The sequence below is a fragment of the Oncorhynchus masou genome, unplaced genomic scaffold (assembly GCF_036934945.1).
Source record: "Oncorhynchus masou masou isolate Uvic2021 unplaced genomic scaffold, UVic_Omas_1.1 unplaced_scaffold_1119, whole genome shotgun sequence".
Lineage (NCBI taxonomy): Eukaryota > Metazoa > Chordata > Actinopteri > Salmoniformes > Salmonidae > Oncorhynchus > Oncorhynchus masou.
This window is the reverse complement of record NW_027000923.1, coordinates 26,668-37,500: the sequence shown is the minus strand read 5'-3', so window position 1 is coordinate 37,500 and position 10,833 is coordinate 26,668. Positions and strand designations below refer to the sequence as shown.

Genomic DNA, 10,833 nt, shown 5'->3' with positions numbered 1-10,833 from the left:
GAACGGACCGTGTGATCCACCCATAATGAGCAGGACCTAGTCTAAGAGAACGGACCGTGTGATTCACCCATAATGAGCAGGGCCTAGTCTAAGAGAATGGACCGTGTGATTCACCCATAATGAGCAGGGCCTAGTCTAAGAGAATGGACCGTGTGATTCACCCATAATGAGCAGGACCTAGTCTAAGAGAACGGACCGTGTGATTCACCCATAATGAGCAGGGCCTAGTCTAAGAGAATGGACCGTGTGATTCACCCATAATGAGCAGGACCTAGTCTAAGAGAACGGACCGTGTGATTCACCCATAATGAGCAGGGCCTAGTCTAAGAGAATGGACCATGTGATTGTGAAGAGGACTAGAACACCATCAGTAGATTGTAATACACAGCTACAGGAAACACCCACCAACATGACATATGTCTGTCACGACCGCTGGGAGACCACAGCTGTAAACCCCTGACAACCACAGAAACTAAGACAAACACCATGATTGCTGTCCAGACCGATCAGCTGAGGCCTGGATAGGTGTTGAACATGTCAGATAACAACCACATCACATGATCAGCAATCTGATGGCCAGCTGCAGAGTGCATGACGTGGTGGACGCCTGAAATGCATCAGAAACTGGACCAATGTAATAATATTGGAGCAGGAGATCTGACTGTGTGACTTACGATGATGATGTGATACTTGAGCTGGCTGCAACAGGGGATCTGACTGTGATTGGAGCGTTGACCCTTCCTGTCAGCCAACCTCCTGGAGAGAGAGGGATGGGGGGAGAGAGGGATGAGGGGAGAGAGGGAGGAGGGGAGAGAGGGATGAGGGGAGAGAGGGATGGGGGAAGAGGGGGATGGGGAAAGAGGGAGGAGGGGAGAGAGGGAGGAGGGGAGAGAGGGAGGAGGGAGAGAGGGATGAGGGGAGAGAGGGAGGAGGGGAGAGAGGGATGAGGGGAGAGAGGGAGGGGGGAGAGAGGGATGAGGGGAGAGAGGGATGGGGGGAGAGAGGGGGATGGGGAAAGAGGGGGATGGGGAAAGAGGGAGGAGGGGAGAGAGGGAGGAGGGGAGAGAGGGAGGAGGGGAGAGAGGGATGAGGGGAGAGAGGGAGGAGGGAGAGAGGGATGAGGGGAGAGAGGGAAGGGGGAGAGAGGGGGATGGGGAAAGAGGGAGGAGGGGAGAGAGGGAGGAGGGGAGAGAGGGAGGAGGGAGAGAGGGAGGAGGGGAGAAGAAAGAGAGAGGGAGGTGGGGAGAGAGGGATGGAGGGAGGAGGGGAGAGAGGGATGAGGGAGAAGAGAGAGAGGGAGGAGGGGGAGAGAGGGATGGGGAGAAGAGAGAGAGGGATGGGGGAGAGAGGGAGAGAGGGAGGGAGGAGGGGGAGAGAGAGGGATGGGGAGAGATGGAGGGAGGAGGGGAGAGGGGGAGGAGAGAGAGGGATGGGGGAGAAGAGAGAGGGGAGGGAGGAGGGGGAGAGAGGGGAGGAGAGAGAGAGGAATGGGGGGAGAAGAGAGAGAGGGAGGGGGAGAGAGTGATGGGGGAGAAGAGAGAGAGAGGGAGGAGGGGAGAGAGAGGGATGGGGAGAGAGGGAGGGAGATGGGGAGAGAGAGGGATGGGGGAGAGGGGGAGGGGGGAGAGGGGAGAAAGGGGAGGGAGAGAGAGGGATGGGGGAGAGAGGAAGGAGGGGAGAGAGGGAGGGAGGAGGGGAGAGAGGGGGGAGGTGGTTACAAGATGATACTATATTCCTCTGTCACTCACTTATGGAAGAGATCTATTGATAGAGCTGCAGGGAGGAGAGAGAGAGATACTTCTGTGAGTGTAATGTTTACTGTTCATTTTTGTTGATTTAACTTGTATATTATTATCTACTTCACTTGCTTTGACAATGCTAACATGTGAATTGATAGGAGAGAGAGAGGAGAAATAGACAGAGAGATGGACAGCAGGATAGAGGGATGGAGAAAGAGAGATGGACAGCAGGAGAGGGATGGAGAAAGAGAGATGGACAGCAGGATAGAGGGATAGAGAGAGAGATGGACAGCAGGATAGAGGGATGGAGAGAGAGATGGACAGCAGGATAGAGGGATGGAGAAAGAGAGATGGACAGCAGGATAGAGGGATGGAGAGAGAGATGGACAGCAGGATAGAGGGATGGAGAAAGAGAGATATGGACAGCAGGATAGAGGGATGAGAAAGAGAGATATGGACAGCAGGATAGAGGGATGGAGAAAGAGAGATATGGACAGCAGGAGAGGGATGGAGAAAGAGAGATGGACAGCAGGATAGAGGGATGGAGAAAGAGAGAGATGGACAGCAGGATAGAGGGATGGAGAAAGAGAGAGATGGACAGCAGGATAGAGGGATGAGAAAGAGAGATATGGACAGCAGGATAGAGGGATGGAGAAAGAGAGAGAGATATGGACAGCAGGATAGAGGGATGGAGAAAGAGAGAGATGGACAGCAGGATAGAGGGATGGAGAAAGAGAGATATGGACAGCAGGATAGAGGGATGGAGAAAGAGAGAGATGGACAGCAGGATAGAGGGATGGAGAAAGAGAGATATGGACAGCAGGATAGAGGGATGGAGAAAGAGAGCGAGATATGGACAGCAGGATAGAGGGATGAGAAAGAGAGAGAGATGGACAGCAGGATAGAGGGATGAGAAAGTGAGATGGACAGCAGGATAGAGGGATGGAGAGATATGGACAGCAAGATAGAGGGATGGAGAGAGATATGGACAGCAGGATAGAGGGATGGAGAAAGAGAGAGATATGGACATCAGGATAGAGGGATGAGAAAGAGAGAGAGAGATGGACAGCAGGATAGAGGGATGGAGAAATAGAGAGATGGACAGCAGGATACAGAGATGGAGAAAGAGAGAGAGAGATGGACAGCAGGATAGAGGGATGAGAAAGAGAGAGATGGACAGCAGGATAGAGGGATGAGAAAGAGAGAGATATGGACAGCAGGATAGAGGGATGAGAAAGAGAGAGAGAGATGGACAGCAGGATAGAGGGATGGAGAAATAGAGAGATGGACAGCAGGATACAGAGATGGAGAAAGAGAGAGAGAGATGGACAGCAGGATAGAGGGATGGAGAAAGAGAGAGATGGACTGCAGGATACAGAGATGGGGAAAGAGAGAGAGATGGACAGCAGGATAGAGGGATGGAGAAAGAGAAAGAGATGGACAGCAGGATAGAGGGATGGAGAAAGAGAGAGATATGGACAGCAGGATAGAGGGATGGAGAAAGAGAGAGAGATGGACAGCAGGATAGAGGGATGGAGAAAGAGAGAGATGGACAGCAGGATAGAGGGATGGAGAAAGAGAGATGGACAGCAGGATAGAGGGGTGGAGAAAGAGAGAGATGGACAGCAGGATAGAGGGATGGAGAAAGAGAGAGAGATGGACAGCAGGATAGAGGGATGGAGAAAGAGAGATGGACAGCAGGATAGAGGGATGGAGAAAGAGAGAGATGGACAGCAGGATAGAGGGATGGAGAAAGAGAGATGGACAGCAGGATAGAGGGGGTGGAGAAAGAGAGAGATGGACAGCAGGATAGAGGGATGGAGAAAGAGAGAGAGATGGACAGCAGGATAGAGGGATGGAGAAAGAGAGATGGACAGCAGGATAGAGGGATGGAGAAAGAGAGAGATGGACAGCAGGATAGAGATGGAGAAAGAGAGATATGGACAGCAGGATAGAGGGATGGAGAAAGAGAGAGATGGACAGCAGGATAGAGGGATGGAGAAAGAGAGAGATGGACAGCAGGATAGAGGGATGGAGAAAGAGAGAGATGGACAGCAAGATAGAGGGATGGAGAAAGAGAGAGATATGGACAGCAGGATAGAGGGATGGAGAAAGAGAGAGATAGACAGCAAGATAGAGGGATGGAGAAAGAGAGAGATATGGACAGCAGGATAGAGGGATGGAGAAAGAGAGAGATAGACAGCAGGATACAGAGATGGGGAAAGAGAGAGAGATGGACAGCAAGATAGAGGGATGGAGAAAGAGAGAGAGATGGACAGCAGGATAGAGGGATGGAGAAAGAGAGATGGACAGCAGGATAGAGGGATGGAGAAAGAGAGAGATGGACAGCAGGATAGAGGGATGGAGAAAGAGAGAGAGATGGACAGCAGGATAGAGGGATGGAGAAAGAGAGAGAGATGGACAGCAGGATAGAGGGATGGAGAAAGAGAGAGATGGACAGCAGGATAGAGGGATGAGAAAGAGAGAGATGGACAGCAGGATAGAGGGATGAGAAAGAGAGAGAGATGGACAGCAGGATAGAGGGATAGAGAAAGAGAGAGATGGACAGCAGGATAGAGGGATGGAGAAAGAGAGAGATGGACAGCAGGATAGAGGGATGGAGAAAGAGAGAGAGATGGACAGCAGGATAGAGGGATGGAGAAAGAGAGAGATGGACAGCAGGATAGAGGGATGAGAAAGAGAGAGAGATGGACAGCAGGATAGAGGGATGGAGAAAGAGAGAGATGGACAGCAGGATAGAGGGATGGAGAAAGAGAGAGATGGACAGCAGGATAGAGGGATGGAGAAAGAGAGAGATGGACAGCAGGATAGAGGGATGGAGAAAGAGAGAGATGGACAGCAGGATAGAGGGATGGAGAAAGAGAGAGATGGACAGCAAGATAGAGGGATGGAGAAAGAGAGAGAGATGGACAGCAGGATAGAGGGATGGAGAAAGAGAGCGAGATGGACAGCAGGATAGAGGGATGGAGAAAGAGAGAGAGATGGACAGCAGGATAGAGGGATGGAGAAAGAGAGAGATGACAGCAGGATAGAGGGATGGGAAAGAGAGAGATATGGACAGCAGGATAGAGGGATGAGAACGAGAGAGAGAGATGGACAGCAGGATAGAGGGATGAGAAAGAGAGAGATGGACAGCAGGATAGAGGGATGGAGAAAGAGAGAGAGAGATGGACAGCAGGATAGAGAAAGAGAGAGATATGGACAGCAGGATAGAGGGATGAGAACGAGAGAGAGAGATGGACAGCAGGATAGAGGGATGGAGAAAGAGAGAGATGGACAGCAGGATAGAGGGATGGAGAAAGAGAGAGAGATGGACAGCAGGATACAGAGATGGGGAAAGAGAGAGAGATGGACAGCAGGATAGAGGGATGGAGAAAGAGAGAGATGGACAGCAGGATGGTAGAGGAGTATAGATACCTTAGGTCACTCTTCTCTGCCACAGAGAGAGGCATGGCTCGCAGCATCCTGACCCGGTCACTCAGAGAGAGGTTCTGAAGGTTGTTGACCAGTTGGTCACGCTTACGCCCTGCAGCGCAAAGACGCGCACACACACAGAGACGGACAGACACACATTAGTTATGAGTAGGTTATGGCGTCATTACAACAACAAAAATGTCGGTATTTCAGTGCGTATGTAACGTTTAAATGAGTGACCTCACCCTCCTCATCCACGCCCTCGGTCTCCATGCAGTCTGTCTCCATGCCGTAACCACGGATACTGGGCCGTGCGGAGCGGGAAAAGTCCTTTATGGAAGGCCTGCTCTGTCTGCGTCTTCTCAACTTCATGGTCTTGTTATAGTACTGAGAGATGACAGCACCTCGACTACGACCTAGAGAGAGGAGAGGACGTTAACAGGGTCCCGTTATAGTACTGAGAGATGACAGCACCTCGACTACGACCTAGAGAGAGGAGAGGAAGTTAACAGGGTCCCGTTATAGTACTGAGAGATGATAGCACCTCGACTACGACCTAGAGAGAGGAGAGGACGTTAACAGGGTCCCGTTATAGTACTGAGAGATGACAGCACCTCCACTGAGAGATGACAGCACCTCGACTACGACCTAGAGAGAGGACAGGAAGTTAACAGGGTCCCGTTATAGTACTGAGAGATGACAGCACCTCGACTACGACCTAGAGAGAGGAGAGGAAGTTAACAGGGTCCCGTTATAGTACTGAGAGATGACAGCACCTCGACTACGACCTAGAGAGAGGAGAGGACGTTAACAGGGTCCCGTTATAGTACTGAGAGATGACAGCACCTCCACTAAGAGATGACAGCACCTCGACTACGACCTAGAGAGAGGAGAGGACGTTAACAGGGTCCTGTTATAGTACTGAGAGATGACAGCACCTCGACTACGACCTAGAGAGAGGAGAGGACGTTAACAGGGTCCTACTATAGTACTGAGAGATGACAGCACCTCCTTTAAGAGATGACAGCACCTCCGTTAAGAGATGACAGCACCTCCGTTAAGAGATGACAGCACCTCCGTTAAGAGATGACAGCACCTCCGTTAAGAGATGACAGCACCTCCGTTAAGAGATGACAGCACCTCCGTTAAGAGATGACAGCACCTCCTTTAAGAGATGACAGCACCTCCGTTAAGAGATGACAGCACCTCCGTTGAGAGATGACAGCACCTCCTTTAAGAGATGACAGCACCTCCTTTAAGAGATGACAGCACCTCCGTTAAGAGATGACAGCACCTCCGTTAAGAGATGACAGCACCTCCGTTAAGAGATGACAGCACCTCCGTTAAGAGATGACAGCACCTCCGTTAAGAGATGACAGCACCTCCGTTAAGAGATGACAGCACCTCCGTTAAGAGATGACAGCACGTCCGTTAAGAGATGACAGCACCTCCGTTAAGAGATGACAGCACCTCCGTTAAGAGATGACAGCACCTCCTTTAAGAGATGACAGCACCTCCGTTAAGAGATGACAGCACCTCCGTTAAGAGGGGGGTGAGGGAAGGTGTGTAGATACATGGTTCCTAAACTTCATCTTGTAGAGGGACAGAAGTCTTGTTTGTGCCATGGTGTTTTTAGAGCCACTGTGTTAGATACAGTATCTGTTGATGTGTTGATAGTGGCTGGCTGCCTGGCTGGCTGGCTGGTTGGCTAGCTGGCTGGCTGGCTGACTGGCTGGCTGGCTGGTTGCTGGCTGGCTGGCTGGCTGGCTGGCTGACACACCTGCTAGCTAGAGGAACTAACAGTCACATGACAACGGCAGAAATAGTTTAGACTTCTGAAACTACCTCGCTCTCTCTCATGAAGCGTGAACAGAAGAAATACTAGGTAGGTGTCCATACAGCCATCTTAAGACGGTCATAAGAGTGTCGTAGAGGTGCCATAAGTATGTCATAAAGGTGTCGTAGAGGTGTCATAAGTATGTCATAAGGGTGTCGTAGAGGTGCCATAAGTATGTCATAAAGGTGTCGTAGAGGTGTCATAAGTATGTCATAAGGGTGTCGTAGAGGTGCCATAAGTATGTCATAAAGGTGTCGTAGAGGTGCCATAAGTATGTCATAAAGGTGATGTAGAGGTGCCATAAGTATGTCATAAGGGTGTCGTAGAGGTGCCATAAGTATGTCATAAGGGTGTCGTAGAGGTGCCATAAGTATGTCATAAGGGTGTCGTAGGGGTGACTTACCGATGGTGCGGCTGGGCATGGAGGAGAGGACTTTGAGTGTGGCGGAGGACCAGCGTTCCTCTAGAAGGGGGTCTAACTGTCTCCCCCCTTCCTCCTCACCCCTCCCCGCGCTCCCACGCCATATCTCCTGACCAGGGCTGGACAGGTACGCTACACTGTCTGGAGGAAGGAGAGTATGAGTCTCTCTCTCTTATACCCAGTCACACACACCACACTCTAACACTAAGTCTCTCTCTCTTATACCCAGTCACACACACCACACTCTAACACTAAGTCTCTCTCTCTTGTACCCAGTCACACACACCACACTCTAACACTAAGTCTCTCTCTCTTATACCCAGTCACACACACCACACTCTAACACTAAGTCTTTCTCTCTTGTACCCAGTCACACACACCACACTCTAACACTAAGTCTCTCTCTCTCTTATACCCAGTCACACACCACACTCTAACACTAAGTCTTTCTCTCTTGTACCCAGTCACACACACCACACTCTAACACTAAGTCTCTCTCTCTTATACCCAGTCACACACCACACTCTAACACTAAGTCTCTCTCTCTTATACCCAGTCACACACACCACACTCTAACACTAAGTCTCTCTCTCTTATACACAGTCAAACACACACCACACTCTAACACTAAGTCTCTCTCTTGTACCCAGTCACACACACCACACTCTAACACTAAGTCTCTCTCTCTCTTATACCCAGTCACACACCACACTCTAACACTAAGTCTCTCTCTCTTATACACAGTCACACACACCACACTCTAACACTAAGTCTCTCTCTCTTATACCCAGTCACACACCACACTCTAACACTAAGTCTCTCTCTCTTATACACAGTCACACACACCACACTCTAACACTAAGTCTTTCTCTCTTGTACCCAGTCACACACACCACACACCACACTCTAACACTAAGTCTTTCTCTCTTGTACCCAGTCACACACACCACACACTAACACTAAGTCTCTCTCTCTTATACCCAGTCACACACTACCTCGTTCCTCCTCGTCCAGGTCTCTCTGTAGTTCCTGCAGCTCCAAGGCTTCCTGTCTCTGATCCTCTATCAGCTGGTTAAAGGAGTCATGGACCCCCTCTTCATCCGCTGGGCTCCTGTTACATACACACACACACACACACACACACACACACACACACACACACACACACACACACACACACACACACACACACACACACACACACACACAAACACATAATACATACATCGAATTAGAAAACAAACCCAAAAAACTCCCATATCTACTGGGTGAAATACCACAGTGTGCCATCTCAGCGGCAAGATTTGTGACCTGTTGCCACAAGCAAAGGTCAACCAGTGAAGAACAAACACCATTGTAAATACAAGCCATATTTATGCTTTTTGTACATTGTTACAACACTGTATATAGACATAATATGGCATTTAAAAGAGAGAGGGGGTACTTCAGTGGGTCGGACACACACACACACACACACACACACTAAAGACAAACATACACACACACACACACACACACTAAAGACAAACACACACACACACACACACACACACACACACACACACCCCTAACCAGTAACCAGTGTTCAGACAAACCACCGCGGTGTACACACTCCTCACCGCGAGGCTTCAGCCCTGACAACTCTTCATGTCTCATAATTCATGGCCTTTTAACACCACATTTGAAAGGAACCACAATCACAAGCCTTTTGTTCCCCAGGGACCCTGCAGCTGAACACCACAGGAAGTGAGTCACTCATAAAATTCTCCTCAGTAAATACAACACACACACACACACACACACACACACACACACACACACACACACACACACACACACACACACACACACACACACACACACACACACACACACACACACACAGAACAAAGACTAGTCAAACAGTCCAACAAACACAGTCAGTCTGTTCTGTGAGAACAATAGGTCTGGCTGGATACTGGTACTGTGTAGAATTGGGCCTCAAAGAGTTGCCTCAAAGAACATCAAACAGACAGTTAACCCTGTCATTGTCTTATTTTAATCCTCTTCTGTTTACCAGAACATCAAACAGACAGTTAACCCTGTCATTGTCTTATTTTAATCCTCTTCTGTTTACCAGAACATCAAACAGACAGTTAAACCTGTCATTGTCTTATTCTAATCATCTTCTGTTTACCAGAACATCAAACAGACAGTTAACCCTGTCATTGTCTTATTTTAATCCTCTTCTGTTTACCAGAACATCAAACAGACAGTTAAACCTGTCATTGTCTTATTTTAATCCTCTTCTGTTTACCAGAACATCAAACAAACAGTTAACCCTGTCATTGTCTTATTTTAATCCTCTTCTGTTTACCAGAACATCAAACAGACAGTTAACCCTGTCATTGTCTTATTTTAATCCTCTTCTGTTTACCAGAACATCAAACAGACAGTTAACCCTGTCATTGTCTTATTTTAATCCTCTTCTGTTTACCAGAACATCAAACAGACAGTTAACCCTGTCATTGTCTTATTTTAATCCTCTTCTGTTTACCAGAACATCAAACAGACAGTTAACCCTGTCATTGTCTTATTTTAATCCTCTTCTGTTTACCAGAACATCAAACAGACAGTTAACCCTGTCATTGTCTTATTTTAATCCTCTTCTGTTTACCAGAACATTAAACAGACAGTTAACCCTGTCATTGTCTTATTTTAATCCTCTTCTGTTTACCAGAACATTAAACAGACAGTTAACCCTGTCATTGTCTTATTTTAATCCTCTTCTGTTTACCAGAACATCAAACAGACAGTTAACCCTGTCATTGTCTTATTTTAATCCTCTTCTGTTTACCAGAACATCAAACAGACAGTTAACCCTGTCATTGTCTTATTTTAATCATCTTCTGTTTACCAGAACATTAAACACAGTTAACCCTGTCATTGTCTTATTTTAATCCTCTTCTGTTTACCAGAACATCAAACAGACAGTTAACCCTGTCATTGTCTTATTTTAATCCTCTTCTGTTTACCAGAACATCAACACATCAAAGACAGAGGGAGACAGGGGGAGACAGACACATTGGGAAGCCAGTAGCACATCAAACAGAGAGAGACAGGGGGAGACAGACACATTGGGAAGCCAGTAGCACATCAAACAGAGAGAGACAGGGGGAGACAGACACATTGGGAAGCCAGTAGCACATCAAACAGAGAGAGACAGGGGGAGACAGACACATTGGTAAGCCAGTAGCACATCAAACAGAGAGAGACAGGGGGAGACAGACACATTGGGAAACCAGTAGCACATCAAACAGAGAGAGACAGGGGGAGACAGACACATTGGGAAGCCAGTAGCACATCAAACAGAGAGAGACAGGGGAGACAGACACATTGGGAAGCCAGTAGCACATCAAACA

At 48.5% G+C, this 10,833-nt stretch overlaps 1 pseudogene; it reads right to left on the bottom strand.

Moving 5' to 3' along the window:
* The window catches only part of LOC135529212 (transmembrane channel-like protein 6), a 56,148-nt pseudogene that overhangs the window by 30,928 nt on the left and 14,387 nt on the right, over window positions 1-10,833 (bottom strand).